The sequence below is a fragment of the Delphinapterus leucas genome, chromosome 6 (assembly GCF_059928025.1).
Source record: "Delphinapterus leucas isolate spDelLeu-1000000601 "Yukka" chromosome 6, BTC_Dleu_Yukka2, whole genome shotgun sequence".
NCBI classification, from domain to species: Eukaryota; Metazoa; Chordata; class Mammalia; order Artiodactyla; family Monodontidae; genus Delphinapterus; species Delphinapterus leucas.
The window spans coordinates 123432970-123450678 of NC_143134.1; positions in this window are offsets into that span (position 1 = coordinate 123432970).

The following is a 17709-nucleotide window of genomic DNA, read 5'->3' on the forward strand; positions in this document are numbered from 1 at the left end:
CCCAGCCAGGAGTCAGCGAGCGCCAAGGCTTTCCCTGAGTGGGGCAGAGCCAGCCCTGGCTGCCGGGCCCGGTTTGAGCTGGCAGGGCCCAGCCCGCTGTCCCAGCCCGGCCCTGGGTCCCGCCCCAGCACTGACAGTCCCCGGGAGTGGCCCGAGCTGCCCTGGCTGGTGGCAGCCAAGCGGATGACCGCGTCCCTCCCTGGTCTTCCTACCCCTGCCAACTCCTGCCTGGACTCAGCCCCTGGACACCAAGCAGGCGTGCCTGGGCCACAAAGCCTGGGGAGGGTCTCCCAGCAAAGAGGGCTCCAAGTCTGGCCGAGAGGGGCGTGCACCCTGGCGTTCTGCTCACCCCAGGGCCGCCCACCCTTGTGAGGCCCAAACCTGCCGCCTGGGCTGCCCGGCGCTACCTCGAGGCGGCCACTAGAGGGCGTGGTGAGCCGTGGTCCCGCGAGCAGGTGGACGGCCGGTTCCTGGGGGTCCCCCTCAAGGCCCCTGCAGAGAGCCTGTGGCGGGGGAGTGACTTCTGAGGACACAGCCGCTTGGTCACCATCCTCTCCCCCAGCCCCGGGAGGGTTATAGAACGGGGCCGTGAGGGAGGACTAAAAGCTCTCCAGGCAGCAAAAGGGAGGAAGCAGGGGTGGGGGGAGGAAACTGAGGTGCTCCTACAAGAAGAAACAGCCCCCACTGCCCCTGTGGGTGCACGGGGAACCCAGTTTGAAAAGCACAGCTCTGGCCCAGCCCCCTGCAGCAGGAGACCCCAGGCCCAGAGAGAGGAGGGGCCCTGCAGTGACCAGCTGCAAAGGCCACCTCCAGCACCTCCCAACCGGATGCAGGTGGGTCAGAGGGCTACCTTAACAAGTCGGGGGGCAGGGGAGTCTCAAACAACAACAGGAATTCAGGAATTTACCGGCTCCCAGCTCCGGAAGCCACAAGTGCGAGCTCCAGGTGCCAGCAGGGCTGGTTCCCTCCGAGGCCATTTGGGAGGACGTTCCAGGCCTCTCTCCAGCTTCTGGCCTCGCCAGAAATCCTCGTGGTTCCTTGGCTGGGAGGCACCTCCCTCCAGTTGCTGCCCCTGCCTGCACGGGGGGCCCCTCGTTCCAAATCTCCCTCTTGTCTTTGTGTCTCTGCGTCTCTCCTCTTCTCAGAGGACACGAGTCCTAAACCCCGGACTGAGGATCCACCCTAAATCCAGGATGATCCTTGACTGGTTACGTCTGCAAAGACCTGATTTCCAGATAAAGTCATTCTGAGCTTCCAGGTGGATGTGAGTTTGGGGGGGACTCAACCCCCAACTGAGAAGTTGTGGGCATTTACTAGTGGGGGGCAGGTCCCTAGCCTAGAGCTGCCCACCGGCCTCACCAGCTTTGGCTCCACCTGGAGGTCGGTTCTGTCTGGCTGCACCCGCCCTCCAGGCGCGGAGGCCTCAGCCTCCTGGGAAATGTGAGTGGTCCCAAGGTTAATTAATTAGTACATTGAAAATGCGCCTGTGGGGCTTCCCTGGTGGCGCAGTGGTTGGGAGTCCGTCTGCCGATGCAGGGGACACGGGTTCGTGCCCCGGTCCGGGAAGATCCCACGTGCCGCGGAGCGGCTGGGCCCCTGAGCCATGGCCGCTGAGCCTGCGCGTCCGGAGCCTGTGCTCCGCAACGGGAGAGGCCACAACAGTGAGAGGCCCGCGTACCGCGAAAAAAAGAAAAAAAACGCCTGTTAAGGGTCCCCGCAGACAGGAAAGCATTCATCACCCATTTCCTCAGAGTGGCAAGTGCATTTCCCTAAATTCCTCAGCTGCTGACTTAGCCAAATGATCACCCCGGCTGCTGCCATCTCCCATGATGTCACAGCTCATGAATATGCTGGCGTCGCAATTTGCTTTCTGAAAGGACAGACTTATTATTTCATCTTTAAGTTTACTGTCATGAATAGTAATTTTCTGGGCCCTAAAATAATGAAATGGTGGTGACAGTTCTGGTTAGCCAGACAGTTGCCGGGGGCCGGTCCCTGCCCCGTAGGGGTAGGGAGGGGGGCGTCAGGCCTTCCTGCCAGTGGCTCCAGATGTGCAGTCAGCCCAGGGGACCGTCGCTGAATGATGTTAATGGGCTGCACCTCCGCTCCTCTGCTTGGCACTTCACAGTTTCTAAGCAGGCCCACCCTTCTGCTCCATGTCTCTGCGGCCACTCCGTGTGCTGGGCCGCAGGTGCGTCACCGTCTGTGAGCCAGGTAAGAGGGTGGGAAGCTTAGCTGTGGAGTCGGAGTCAGATACATGCCAGTTCAAATCCTGATGCTGTGCGGTCTTAGGCGAGTTACTTCACCTCTCTGGGCCTCAATTTCCTCATCTGTGAAATGGGAGTCTTGAGCTGGGATTTGGCCCCAGGCTAATGGCAGAGCCTGTGTTCTCCTGCCCCTCTCTACCTCCTCAGGTCTGGAGAGACGGTGACCAGGGAGGGCTGGTCTGAAGTCTGGATCTTCTCTGCACATAGCAGAGACAGTGACACCCCAGAGATGAACGGGGGGCAGTGCCGCCCAGCAGCTTCCCCGGGAGCGTCCTCCCAGTGCGATTTCTGTCGCTTGATGCAATTATAGGCCATTCCAAGCGCCCAATAAACCGTAGCAATTCACCAAGCACATGTTTAAGTGGAAGATCAGATGTCCTGACTCCCTTCCCTAATTTTTCTGTAGAAGGAGCGCCTCTTCAGAGATGGGGTGACAGCCGGCGGGTAGGCTCTCTTCAGAGCCGGCTCCTCTCCATCGCCAGCCTCCCTGCCCCCGGCCTGTCACCAGACGGACCCCCAGAGGCCCCCACCACAGCCGACCCTGCCGATTGAGGGGTGCCTCCTCCAGGCTGACCACCAAAGAGGTCCAGCCCGGCACCCCAGGCCCATCTCCTCACCACCCTGGGCTTTCTCACCCTCTGCCCCGCAGAGACCCCTCCCCAGCTTCTCCGGCCCCCAAGACTCAACTCCAGCATCCTGGCTGGCCCCCCACCAGGCTGGGGTTCAGGCCCTGTGGGTGTCCCCCCAGCTCATGTCCTCTAGGATCAGAGCTCAGGTCTCCTGTGTCCCCACATTTACTTCTGCCCCTGTCCCCTGAGGACAGGTCATCTTGCTTCCTGGACCCCAGCCCCTAAATCAGTACTCCTGTGAGAGTAGGTGCTCGCCAAGTTTCTGTTTGTTTGTTTTGAATGAAAGAATGAATGAATGAATGAATGAATGAACTCATATCGGAGGGTTCACCCTGACAGAGGTAAATACTGTGGTTTACAAAGTGTGCTCCACTAACAGAACGCCGGCCTCATGGAGAATTGTGTCGCAATCGTTATGCAGAACAGTGATACAGACAACGGGTAAAGAAGTGGGATTTGACCTCCAGGGACCCATGGTGCCTTCTGCCGGCCACCAAGGTGTTGCCACGCAGGCCCGGGGGCGGGGCTAACGCATAAGGTCAACACCCTGTGGGTTGGACACTTCTAAGGGGCTCAGACGGTGGTGCCCTCACCCTCCCTGTACGAAGCACAGTCCGCTGTGGGCAAGCACAAGCCGATGGGTGGACAGCTGTGCACACATATGGCATCAATGACGCCCCCGTGAAAACCATTGAATCAGGACCGGAGGGGTTTTACTGTAACCGGACGTCTTTAACTGTCCCTGGGAATCTCGTCACAGAGGATCTGAGTGGCTGAGTCCGCCAACGCCCCGCCCCCGAGGCTCAGTTTCCGGAAGGCTGGGTGCTCTTTGCTGAAACGGCATTTGTGAGACTTGCAGCTGAATTTTCACACGGGCACCATCAGCCCTGTAGGGGAGGGGCTGTCCTTCAGGGGGCAGAGCTGGCTCACACATGTGGTCAGTAGCATACCCCTCGTCCCCTTGTGACAAGAGCAGTGAGCTCCCAGGGGGCCTGGGGGCCACACCATCCCTGGTGAGAATGTTGGTGTAAGGAGGTCTCTGGCCAGGCGCACACAAGAAAAGAGACCAGACCTCCCCTCCCCCCTGTCCTGCCCTCGTCACGGGCGGACCCCCTGGTTCCAAGAAGCCCCAGTGGCCGAGGGTGGAGTCAGTCAGGAGGGGCAGAGGGGGGCGGGAGGCTTCCCAAGGTCACTGCGGTTGGCGCTGAGCGATGGAACCCGGCCCCCTGAGGGCTTCTACAGCACCCCTTTCCCCACGAGGAGTTGGAGCCGCCCTCCCGAGCGCAGCCTCAGGAAGAGACACCTCCCCACCCCTTCCCAGGGGAGCCCTGTGGAGCCAGAGGCGTCTCATGAAGCATCTGCCTATCTGCCTGTTTCCACCAGAGCAAGGAGCAGGCTGCCCTCAGAAAGGGCCCAGCACCTTCTGCTCCTGGACCCAGTCCAGAGGTTCCCTCCTGGCAGTCCAGGTGCGGGGTCTCTCTCCGAGGTGCTGAAACACTCCCATGGCGCCGGCCGCCCTCCTGGCCGCCGTTGTCCCTTAGACCACAGGCTGCCTGTCTCACCGCCACTCCTTGGACACGCGCAGCCTCTTCAGCCACACTCTTCACCATCTTTATCTTCTTCTCATTTATTTTTTAAATTGTGGTAAAATACACATAACGTAAAATTTACCGTCGTAACCATTTTCTAGCGCACAGTTAAGTGGCATTAAGTTCGCTCACCGTCCACCTCCAGGACTTCCTCGTCTCCCCAGACTGACACTGTGTCTTCATTAAACACTCACCCTCCCTCCCCTCACCCGGCCCCTGGGCCCCATCATCTACGTTCTGTCTCTATGGGTTTGACTCCTTTAGGGCCCTCACATGAGTGGAATCACACAGTATTCGTCCTTCTGTGTTGAGCTCATTTCACTGAGCATAACGTCCTCAAGGTTCATCCATGTTGTAGCCTGTGTTAGGCTTTCCTTCCTTTTCAAGGTTGAATAATTTCCTTTGTACGGATGGACCATATTTTGCTTATCTATTCCTCCTCCAGTGGACACTTGGGTGTTTCCACTTTTGGCTATGGTGAATAACGCTGCTCTGGACATCAGTGTACAAATATCTCTCCAAGCCCTGCTTTCAAGTCTCTTGGGTACCTACCCAGAGGTGGGATTGCTGGGTCATATGGTAACTCTTTGTGAGATTTTTTTTTTTTTTTCCTCGGTACGCGGGCCTCTCACTGTTGCGGCCTCTCCCGTTGTGGAGCACAGGCTCTGGATGCGCAGGCTCAGCGGCCGTGGCTCACGGGCCCAGCCGCTCGGCGACATGTGGGATCTTCCCGGGCCGGGGCACGAACCCGCGTCCCCTGCATCGGCAGGCGGGCTCTCAACCACTGCGCCACCAGGGAAGCCCCCTTTGTGCAATTTTTTGAGGACCTTCCATACTGTTTGCCACAGCGGCTGCACCCTTTTCCATTCCCAGCGGCAGCGCACGAGGTTGCCAGCTTCTCCACATCTGTTTTCTGTCTGTTTGACAGAAGCCATCCCAACGGGCACATCCTCATCTTCTCCCCCACCTGGTGTTTTCTGTTTTGCTTCGTCTTGTGTTTTTGCAGCAGGAACTGCTCAGACGCAGGCAGGAAGATGGCTGAGAGCACAGTTTTGGAGCCAGAAAGACCTGGATCCAAATCCTCACCTCGATGCTCAGCAGCTACGGGGTCTGAGAGGGCGGCCAGGGTGACACGAGAGGTTGTCGCCTGTAAGAAGCCCAGCAAAGTGCAAGTGTGAGAGCGTGGGGGCTTCTCTGCTGTCGGCGTTAGTACTGGGCGGCTCGCACAGGTGGCCGGGAGCCAGGAAGGCGTGGGGTGGCCAGGCCATCAGGACCAGCAGTGCTCAAGGCTCTACCAGCCACCCGTGTCCTCTGAAGACAGACACGGGGGCCCAGGGGTTGGTCCCTCCATGTGAGCCCGGATCACGGGGGCGGCTGGTGGGAGGCCCGGGAGCCAGAGAGCACGCGGCTACATGGAGGGGGCCGTGGCCGCTGCCCCGGGAGCGCCTCATTTCCCTCTCCCGGCGTCCACCCCACACTAGGCGATGATCTAACACTTCCCAGTCCTGAGATAATAGCCTCCGAAGACACACAGAAGAGCTGATGCTTGGGCGCCCCTGATGCAGGAAGCATCCGGCACCGTTTCTGGGAACACGAGACATTTAAGCGACTTCCTTGCTGAATATTTCATGATTTATATTAATGGCTTTCTGGTGTTTTTCATAACAAAACTGTCCACAGGTTGATGGGTTAAAATGTGGTTATTCCGGTCACTCTCTCTCCGGACGCCCTTCTGAGCGCCAGCCCACTCAGCCCTCCGTCTGCCTGACTCTTCTCCCTGAAGACCCGAAAACGCCACGTGTCCTAAACGAGGTTGCCCTCCACCGTGATGGACGCCACCCACTCGTTCACGGTCCTGCACGCCACAGAGCCTCAGACACGCAGATGGAGGCGTGCGTGACGGCCACGGGCCACGGGGAGGATGGTGGGTGGGGAGGCTGCCCTGCCCCCCACCTGCGCAGTGTCCTGGGGTCTGGGGCTGGAGGGACCTGCTCAGGCCCTGGTCCAGGCGTCCAGCCTTTGAGGCCACAACTCGCCCAAGGTCACATCTTACCCGAGAGCTCTCTGGCACTCCCCAGGAATACATTTTTTTAAATGAACTGAAGTCCATCCTCTATCAGGTTTCCTCAGTTTTCCCCTAAGTCCCTTTCCTGTCCCAGGACCCACGTGGCAGTCGGTCCTCATGTCTCCTGGGGCTCCTCTGGGCTGTGACAGTTTCTCAGGCTTCACCGGCGTTTGATAACCTTGACTCGCGGAGGACTGGACAGAGATCCCGTAGATTGTCTCTCCGTCAGGCTTTGTCTGATGTTTTGACCGGACTGGGGTGGTGGTGACTGGGGAGACCTCGGAGGTGAGGTGCCCTTCTCACGCCATGGAACCAGGGGTGCAGGCCATCACCATGCCCTGTCACTGCCGAGGTGACCCTGGTCACCGGCTGAGCTGTAGTCAGGTTTCTCCCCGTACGTCGCTCCTTCCCTCCCCCTGCATGTTTTATCCTCTGGAAGGAGTCTGCGCACAGCCCACTCCTGGGGGGGTATCCTGCCCCCCAGCGTGTCTGCACGTATTACCTGGGGCTCTGCACGGAGGGCTGCCCCTGGTCTCCCCTTTCTGTGTCTATTCAGCCATTTCTCTATGGCCGTGTGCTCATGCGGATGCCGGTTTTGCACTTTGGAGTACACACTGCATTACTTTTCGCTTTACTGTCCCAGCTTTGGCCCCGGGGGGCAGGGTGTGGCTTTCAGGGCTCCTGTGTCCTTTACCATACTCCACCAACGTGGGTCCTTTTCTTTCCCCTGGGAATTTTTTAAATATATATTTAAAAATTGTGGTAAAATACACATATCAAGATTTACCATTTTAACCATTTTTAAGGGTCCAGTTCTCTTGCATTAAGCACATTTCTCACTGTTGTGCAGTCATCACCACATCCGTCTCCGGAACTTTCTCATCTTCCAAAACTCACTCTGTCCCCACTAGACACTCACTCCCCATCACCGCCCGACCCCAGCCCCGGCCCCGCCATCTACTTTCTGTCTCTGTGGATGTGACTCCTCTAGGGCTTCCTGTGAGCGGATCCTACAGGACCTGTCCTGGTGTGTTGGGCCCACTTCACTCAGCACGACATCCTCCAGGTCCATCCATGCTCTACGGCGTCAGGATTCCCTCCCTTCTAATGTGGAATTGTTTGTCTGCGCCCTCACTGACCACCACAGGATCTGTCATTTCCCAGGAAGGCACCCTACCCTTGGGGGAGGGGGGCAAGCCCGAGATGCAGGCGGAGGGGGCTGTCCCGGACCCTCTGATCCCCCAGGAGAGCCTTGGCTGACCTGCTTCCACACACAGCTGTCATCAGCTCAGCACAGGTGTCGCTGAGGGGGGCTGGGCCTGGGGATGGGGGCCACTGAGGAGACTCCTGCACCGTCATCCAGGGCTGTCAGGGCGGGTGGTAGTGGTCAGGCCCCAGCTCTCAGGCTCCGGGGACCCCCCGGAGCAGCCCCTAGCCCCCATGGTGCCTTAGAGTGTCTGGAAAGTTTCCAAACCCCTATTGTAACATCCCACAAACCAGAGCCGTTGAGAGCCCCTGAGAGGCACCATGCAGATACACCGCCGGCAGGCATGATTTGAACGAAACAAAATTAATTTCTTTCTGGGAATGAACGACCTCTTCCAGAGGCGTCTCCCCACAGGGGCTCGCCTGCCCGAGAGGTGCCCGGCGTCGCCCCCCGCCTCCGCGGCTGAGACCTCAGAGACCCCAGCCCGGCTCTGCAGCGTCATCGCCACGCACCCCTTGGGAGAAACTCAGGCTTGAAGGTCTGGCCCGAGGACACGCTGAGGGTGACCAAGAAGAGCCAGCATTCTGCCTCTGCCACCTCGGCTGACACACAGGCGGCCTCAGGCCAAGCTGGGCGTCCCCAGGGGCTCTCGGTCACCAGGTAAGGGACTTGAGCACAGTCCTCGTGCTGGTTGTCCCCTCTCCCCACCCCCCGGGGCCAACGCACACTCAGGGTGGCCCTCCAGGGGTCTGCCCTCTACAGAGGGCTCACCTCTGACAGAGGCGCCTGGACCGGAGGCTGCAGGGGCCAAGCCCCAGATGCTTCTCTCCGCCCAGACTTTTGTCTCCCCACCTTTTAACTAGAGATGAGCCTGGCCCCGCCTCCCCGGCAGGCTGTGGGTGGGGGCGGATCCCAGGAGAAGGATGCGGGTACGCCTTGTAAAGGGCAGAACGTCTCACAACGTGAAATCAAAACTGAGCGAAGGCCCAGGCCACCAGCCCTTGTCCCGCACCAGAGCCTTTGGGGTGAGCCGGCACTCAGGCTGGGTGGGGCTTGAAGTGAGGCCGTCCCTGCATGCGGGAGCCCCCTGTGACGTGGGGTGCGAGAGTGGAGCAAGTCTGTTCAAGACCAGGGCGCCCCCCTGCCACGTCTGTCCGGGTGGGCAGTGAGCTGGAAACTGGGGGCAGGGCGGGCAGAGTGCCGTGACCTCGTGACCTCGGTCCCACACGTGCAGCTGCACCCGCAAATCCCTGCCACTCACGCGGCACCACTCCTGCCTCGGGGGCCAGGCCACTGAGAGGAGGGGAAACTGAAGCACAGAGAGGCGGGCTCCTTAAGATGAACTGGCTAACCTCCCACCCCTACTCGCCCCCGGTTCCTCCAGCAACACCAGAATTTTCAGGGAGGGGCGGGTTTCTGAGAGGCCCCACCTCAGTCAGATGATTCTGCCATGAGGGGCACCCCTGCCCCTCGGGACGAGCCCACAGCCAACCCCATTCTCCGTCCCCTCCCCCGCCCCGGCATCACTGGAGTCCGGCCACTGCGGACCACACGCGCTGCATTTAGAAGGGTCCCCGCTGAGGAGGCGCTGGGAACACGGCGTTCCCTTGGTGCCCGGCCAGGCAGTCCGCCTGCCCTCCCTCTCCGCACCCCCCGGGAGGGCCCTTGCTGCAGCAGCTGCCAAGTTCTCGGGCACTGCCCACCTCCAGACACACACTGTCCACCGCGCAGGCCCCGAGGACGCCCGGCCTGCCTGTAAGCCAAGGAGGTGATGGAGGTGGGTCCCACCTGCCCTGGACAGCGGGGTGCCAGGAGCCCACCGACCCGCCTGGGCTGCACTGGGCGGTGGTTCCAGGTCAACCCTCCTTCCTCTGGGTCTGGCCAGCTCGGGTCTCAGGGCTGACCCCGGTTTGGTGCTGGCTCTGCCCCCTTCTGCACGTCTCAGGTTCTCGCGGGGACACTGGTCATTTTGAATGTCCAGTGCTGGGCACCCGCATGTAACCATCCCCAGGCTGTGCTTGGTAAGCGCTGCGGGGTTGTTCCTCCCGCACGGGGCCCCTCAGGCAGCTGCGGGCCCAGCACAACCCCGCGTGCCGAGGCCTCTTCCATCTGCCCCTCCCAGGGCTCCTCTCCATCTTGCTCCCAACCACCCCAGTCCTTGCATCCCCCCTGCAGGCTTGTTCCTTCCCCGGCCCTGGCTCGTGCTGGGCACAGGGCCTTCTCCACAGCACCTCCTCCATGACGCCTCCCCAGATTGCTCCTCCAGCATCACCTGGCCGAGGTGGACCTGGCTTGTCCTTCCAGGGCTTAGGGGACAGGGCTGCCTCCCAGAGGCTCACCCTACCTGTACTCACCATGACCCGCAGCAGCACTGCCAGGACAGAAGGTGGGTGTGGAGGCTGTGGTGTGCGCTCGTCTGAGGTCACCAGACCCTGGCTGGCAGAATTGGGACCTGACCCAAGCCTTACTCAGGCCCTGAATGTGGGGTCAGTCGGCCTGACCTCTGTAGGGAGGATTCAGGGGCCGGACACTGGAGGGCCCCCAGCTGCAGCCAGCCAGGGGACCCGCAGGCGAGGGCCGCCAGGCCTCCTCATACTTGGGGTGGGCTGGGAGGTGAGGGTGCGGTGGCTGGACAGGAAGGGCCCAGGCGTTGGGGAGAACGGCTACGGCTCCGTCATGGCCCGCAAGCGGCAGGCGGCATTGCGGTCTCGGCACGAGTCCACTTGGCATGTCCGCCCGGGCCGTTGAGCAGCCACCTCACGACGTCCCCAGAGCCATTTGAACCCCTTCCAGTCTGGGAGACCCTTGGAGTCCCCTCAGGCCCTGGCCCAGCCACCACCCCTCACAGACGCCACCCTGAGCTGGGACAGACCAAGATCTGCACCCCATCCAAGAGCAGACAGCCCGCAGGCCCCCTAGGAAGGGTCCCTACCCTTGTGCTCTTGTCAAAGCCTGAGCCGCCAGAAGCACAGCTGACCATCCCCCGGGGAGCGAGCAAGGCTTGGGGGGTGGACGGAGGACACGCGGGTCGGGGCCGAGGGACCACCGCCTCCTACAGCTTCCCAGCAAGGTGACCCTCCCGGCTCCGGCTGGGTCCACAGCAGAGGCTGGAATAAAACTTTCCAGCGAGAAATTGCCTGTGCGGGTGACCCCAGCCAGTCCACTCTCACCCAGGCCCCTCACCACGGTGGGAGGACAGGCCAACCAGGAAGGGGGATTGGGCCGGAGGTGGAGGGGCCCCACCCTGGCTGTCCCCAGCCCTGGGACCAGGGTCCCCCGCTGCAGCTGACCCTTGGCCTGTCTTCCACCTCACACCCAGGTGGCCTCCGTGGTCTCTTGGGCCCCAAACACCTGCTGGGAGCTGCCCAGGCCGACGCCTCTCCCGGAGCCCCCGAGACCCACCCCACCCCCACCCCCCCGCGCCGCAGCTTCCTGTCAGCCCTCAGCATGGGCCGAAAGGGCCCTCCTGCCCCGGCTGACGCCTGCAAGTGACACCGGAGTAGTAATTCCCAGTTAAATAGGCACAAAACTGAGGACTGTGGATCGATTACCCAAACTGACTGGATATTGAAGGACAAATACCCTGTTAGCGGCACTTCTGCCGGGTGCACATGGCCATAAACGGGGACAGGGGGGCCACTGGGCCATGAATATGGAAACCTGCTTCCTTGGGGTTGCGGGCTCTTAAACGAGGCTGCGTCTCAGAGCCAGCAGAGGGGAGAGGACTGCTCCATGCCTGATTTATCGGCAAGAATGCTTTGCAGTCCTTCAGATTAATAAAAATATTTAATAAAGAATCAAGATGGTTTATCTGTAATGCAAAGAGAATCACATTGCCTATATTCTTGTTACTGCAAACTTGGAAGCAGGGAGAGTTGATGATATAAGCTACTGTATACATGACAAAAACACCCGTTCTGGTCATACGCTCCGCTGCACAGCCTCCCTCTGCCCTATAACCATATACCGTATTCGCCTGCCTCTTTCGGCCGATTCTAGAGTCTGCTCCGCGTTGTAGAGTTTAATATCACCCTGCTCTCAACGGCACAGGGGAAGTGATTACATAAGAAATAAATTTGGCTGTCATTGCATTTAAAATCAAATCAAGGATCATTTGTTTCCCCAAATGAACCAGTTCTCCTTCCCTGCCCATAAGTAGGCTGCTGTTTGCCGAACCATTTAGAAAAGTATATATAGTCAACTCGGTGCCTAATGGCTTCTACTATAATATGATCTTTATGCGGCCGCCTCGCTGAGCTGCTGGGAGAACACATAAACAGCACATGGCTTTTTTAATTTAAAGTTATAGGCATGAGACTTTGCAGGCTCACCTCAGATCCATCTGAGTCTCGTTGGGAGAAGCCCATGGCAAATCCTGGGGGCCCCCGGGAGCCCCTCTCCACTCGTACCACCTGCCCTGGGAGGGAGGAGGGGCCGAAGCAGGTCCTGGGTGTGCACAGCCTCACCCGAAGCCACCCTAGTGGGGAGGAGGGGCCTGGGTGCTGCTTCGGGAAGCAGGGCCTGGACGGGGGAGCTTGCCTCAGGGCTCCGGACGGGAAGTGCCAGAGATGTGAGGCGAGGGGCCGGCCCACACCCGAGAGGCTTTCTCAGGCTGAGTTGGGTCTCTGGCTTGGGCGCCCACCCATGGCTGAGGAACAGAGGGGGCTGCAGGACACAGACGGAGGGACCGAGGGGCTGGAACTTGGGCCTGCCCCATGGTGACCTGTCCATGGTGCTCAGTGGGCCCTCCTGCGCAGGCAGGGCACCAGGAGGCGGCTTTTAGAAGGGCTTCCAACAAAAACAGTTTCACAGGGTCTAGTATTTAAAGGGGCCAAGTTTCAGGAAACGCACTAACCCCTAATGCTGGCGCCTCTAACCCGACGATGCCAGATAAGAACCGCGTGAGGGTGATTGCAGTGCACACCTCGGGTGGTGGGCGTCCCTCCCACCTAGGCCCAGACAACTTGTCCAAAGGCCAAGTAAACCCGGGCAGGAGCAGGCCTGTCCCCCAGCCCAGACCACGATACCCAGGCTGCCCTCGTGGTTAAACTGTGTCTGATCTCAAGTCGAGGCCGTCAGCTGCTCAGGCACCAGAGGCTCTGAGACACCATCACCCATGCGGCCACGAGACGCTCACTCACACCCCTTTTCCCGGCACCCCGGCCCCTCCGAGGGAAAGCCGGGCACAGAGCCTGCGGAGGGAGCATCGGGTGTACCTGAGGGGCAGCGAGGCTAGGGAAGGTCCCATGCGGCCCCCACCTTGGCCCCCGGGGCCCCCTGAGCTGTAGTGGGAGTAGCGTCCCTGCCTCGGCCGATGACAGCAGCAGGTAAAGGTGGGAGAGGACCCCCAGGTGGGGGGGGACCAAGGCCCAGAGATAGGCAGGAGTGCTGGCCCTGCCGCGTGACCTTGAGCCCAGCACAGCACGGGGAAGGCGGGGCGATGGGAGGAGGCATTCCAAGATGGGAGGAGGCTCCCCCCTCCCTCCCGCGCCAGGACGCTAGCTGTGTGGGTCCCGGGGCCTGGAGCCGGGCGGTGTCCCAGCGGGCCAGGGCACTGCGGCTCCGGGCAACAGGTCAGCGACAGGACCCTGGCAGGGGCCCGCCAGCCCGCCTCTGACCTCCGACCTGACCTCTGACCCCTCCCCAGACTGAGCCCTGCATCCCACTGGACCCTCGCCTGTGTCTATCGAGCTGCCGGACACGCAGTGACAGGAAGGTCTGGGCAGCCCACCCAACCCCGTCCTCTGCCTCCCGGGGCTCGGGGACCCGCCGGCCAGGCCAGGCGCCGGGTGGAGTCCGGTGCTGGGCCCGTCTGGAGAGTGTCCGCGGCTCTTTGCCAAGTACAGGGAGGTTAATGCCTCCACCTCGTTAATGGCTCGCTGTGCTATAATGTTCAGCATAAACTTAAAAATTAATTGCCTCACCTTCCGAGGCATCTTTAACTGCTCCTGAAAGGAGATATGGCTAATAACCATCGCTTTAAAGTCAATTCTCGTTAGAAGATGATGTTGGACCAAATTTCTTTTGCTAGCTCATTATTTCACACTTTCCCCTCCTTCGCAAAAATCTCTGTACGTGCGTTTTGGCCTAATTTTTTAAATGCTCAAAGGAAAACAGCCAAGCCCTGGGTCTGGGTCTGGATCTGCGGGTATGGGACGGGCCGTGGGCTCAGACCCCTGCCGGCCTCGGCCCGGGCGAGAGCATCGGGGGCAGACTGACTAATGTCAGCCCCCAGGGACCCTCCTCCTTTCCAGGGCCCCGTGGAGTCCGTGAGGATGTTGAGGCATGACCCCTGGGTCACGGGACCAGCAGCCGCGTCCTATGGCTTTGGCGCCCAGGCAGGGTCCGCCTGTCTCCCCCAGGACCTGAGCGCCACGTCCAGCTCCTCTGGGCCTCACTGTCCGACACCTGCAAAAACTAACGGGCACATCCTCTCCTGGCTGGGAGCCGGGGGGCTCTGCAATCGTCCTGTGATGGACACACAGGAGGCGTGGGCCTCAGTGGACCCTGCGGGGTGGCTCCCCAGTGACCTGGCTCACAAACCAGGGGCCCCAGGAGGCGGGCGCCCAGACACACTCAGGGAGGGACTGCAGGACCAGGCAAGGTGGCCCTGGCCCCGAGTGCCTGGCCAGTGGCTGGAAGTGCTACAAGGTCCACTGTGCGGCGGCGGGGCACATCACTGGCTCCTCCCGCCATTGGGCAGAACCCCCTCCGTCCCTCCCACCCAGGAGACGGGATAGGGTGATCGTCACCCCATTTCTGATGGTGGAGAAACTGAGGCCCAAGTGGGGCTCCTGATGGAAGAGCCAAGACTAACAGGCCCAGGACCCCCATCTGCACCTCCCCTGCAGCACCTCCCCCAGCCCCAAAAGCCACTCTTCTGTCTTTTTTTTTTTTTAACTTTTTAAATTATTTTTTGTGCCGCGCGGCATGTAGGATCTTAGCTCCCCGACCAGGGATTGAACCCGTGCCCCCTGCAGTGGAAGCGTGCAGTCCTAACCACTGGAGTGCTGGGAAGTCCCCTGCACTTTCCGTCCTAATATGACCTGTTCCCACGCATGTGCACAGTCGGGGGCACACCTGGAGCCACCCACACTCTCTCGTTGAACCCTGAGACCCTGCAGTTCCCCAGCCCCTGCCCCTCGCTCTGCCTGTCAGCCCCCAAATGTCACCTCGGAGCCAAGGCCGAGGGTCCCCCGGCCAGAGAGGTGGGCACCGGCCCCTCCTCTGGGCTCCTGGCTGCAGCTGGGGGCGAGGGTACCAGCTGCCCCAGGCTCCTGCCTAAAGCAGGTTGATTTTTATTACCCGGAGAGCAACAAATCGCTCTCTGACAATAATCGGGATGAACAGACACTTAATTATGAGGCCACGAGACAGCACGGTTATTAATTTTAAATTGTGCAACTCATTTCTGAAGACTGAGCCTGAGAGCTGCCGCGGGGCTCCTGGGGGCCTGGGAGCAGCTCGGAGGCTGGGGGGGCTCCAGTGGGTCCCCAAAGCTCCTGCCAGCAGAGGGTCTGAGGAGACGGGGTCTGCAGGACCAGGTGTGGTCTGGGCACCAGGGGAGCCAGTGGGGCCCGGGCTCTGGGCCCCCAGAGGCTGCTCTGCCAGCAAGTGCCTGGGTCCAACTGGGGCGTGGAGGCTGCACCTTTCCCAAAAGGATGGGGAAAGCCCCTTCAGCACAGGAGTGGTCGGCCTGAGCTCCCGATGAGAAGGGTCCCGGGACTGCACCCCTTCCTCCGGCCAAAGTGAGTCTTGGTATCAGTGTCTGCACAGGGAAAGGGACACCCCAGAGAACCCCAGGTGCTTGTGACCCTGATCGGCCACCAGGGACCACTGGAGGGGACCCGAGAGCAGACCAGGGCTGCCGGAGGGCCCGGGGCCCTGGCGCAGGGCTGACCTCAAGAGGCAGCCTGTCCCCAAAGCTCGGTGACACCTGCCCCTCAGCGCTTCCCAGATTTACCGTCTCCCCAGAGCTCTGGAATTCCCCCTACGGTGTCTCCCGGCGAAGGGGGTGGTCCCAGATTCCTCCTGGGCCTGTGGGGCCTTAAGGACGGCAGAGGCCCTTGGGGGGACACGGGGGGGCTGGAGCTCCGTCACGAGGCTGCAGGGCCCCGAGTGCTGTGGGGACAGCCCGCCCCAGCCAGCTCCCCGGGGAGCCCGGCGGGAGCCCGGTGCCAGGCCGGGCAGCTTGCGTGAGCCGGCTGTGAGCCAAGCTGGCGGCTGGTGGCGCTTGGCAGGCGGCACGGAGGAGCGGGAAGGGTTGTTTGCAGACTGCGGACGACAGTTTCCCAGCTGAAACCTCGCTGGTTAAACAGAAGAAGGGAGCAGTGCCCACAGCAGATCCCCAGCAGGCAGAGACAGAGGGCGGGGCCAGCCTGGGCTGTGGGGCCGGGCATCACCGTGGGAACCTGGGAGAGATCTGGGGGCCTTGGAGCCCTGTGACGGGGTTCCCCCAGGTGGACTCCCTGGCGGGGGTGGGCTGACCACCCTGTCCTGGGAAGGAATTAGAGCAGGCCTTCTGGGTCCCAGGATCAGCCTTCACCACTCTCCACCAAGGCCCCCATGGCACTGCACGGTGGGTGCCCGTTGACCCCCCACCCTGCGCAGGGGGGCGCCTGGGGGCCTCAGTCTCCCTGAGCGTTCCAGCCCCTGTGTGCGTGTGTGTGTGTGTGTGTGTGTGTGTCCAGGTGTGGAGTGGCTCTGCTGCCCTCAAACTGCCTGGGATCCCGTCTGAGCACTAACCTCCTTGGCAATGTTGGGGGGATGGGGGACCCCTGAAGCTCCCTGGGGAGCCCAGAGGGTGTGGGACTCCAATGTGGGGTGGGGGGTGGAGTGTGGAGCAGAGGAGGAGGGAGAGAAAGACAGAAGGGGAGGCTGGGAGGCCAGACCACAGGGAGTGAAGGGTTAGCAGCACAGACGGGCGTTCCTGCCCAGGAGGAGCCAGATAAAATACAGAAGACCCAGTTAAATCCGAATTTCAAATAAGCAATGATTTTTTAAAGTATAAAGTATAGGTACATCCCAAAACTGCATAGGACATACTTATACTAAAACAATTATTTCCTGTGAGTGTGAAATTTAGTTTTAACAAGGTGTTATGTATTTTCACTTGATAAATCTGGCCACCCTAGCCAGGGCAGACAGACGCTCGGGGCGCCCACCTTGCTGCAGGGCAGACCCCCAGCCCACAGCTTGCCCCTGCTCAGGGGTCCTGCTTGGTAGACACCAAGGGCAGCTGCCTCCCTCCTGGCTCTCCGGTTCCTTCACCCCACGGTCCTTTCTTGGAGGGACCAAGGGCGAGAGGCCAGCGTTGAGCCAATCAGCCCCTTTCACAGAGGAAACGCTGGACCTAACTCTGTCCCTGGAAGCCCCGCTCCAGGTGTCCGGCGCCCAGCACTGGCGGACCCGCTGCAGGCCTCAGGTAGGTCCCACGTCCCCAGCCTCCCCTCCGGGCCACCCACAGAGGCCGCTCCTGTCCTCCTGAAGCAGGTGATAAATGTTCGCTTTTAGGGCCAACTGATAGATTATTAGAGATTATTAACAGCGTGGCTGCCAGTTACAGGAAGCGCAGTGCGGGGCGTTAGCCTGGTGGAGGTCAGAGAGCTAGTTTCCTCCAGTGTGGAGCCCGGAGCGCCCTCCCCTCTGTCTCAGGAGGGACGAAGTGACCAGATTTATTGCGGCCACAAGAGTTCATCAGGCACTTAGCGGCTTCCAGCCCCTGGTGTGAGGGGCAGTGGGGGGCTCTGGGGGCTGAGGTGGGAGAGTACTCCCGGAATTGCCCCTGCCTCTCCCATGGGGTGGGAGTGGGAGGGAGAGCCGGGGGAGGTAGGTGCTGGGGGTGTCCTGCTCGCCCCCAGTGGCCCGTGCTCAGCAAAGCTTTGCTCACCAGGCTCCGTGTCCACCTAGCCAACCTCCCACAGGTCCCCTCCCAGGCCCATCTCCTCCTGGC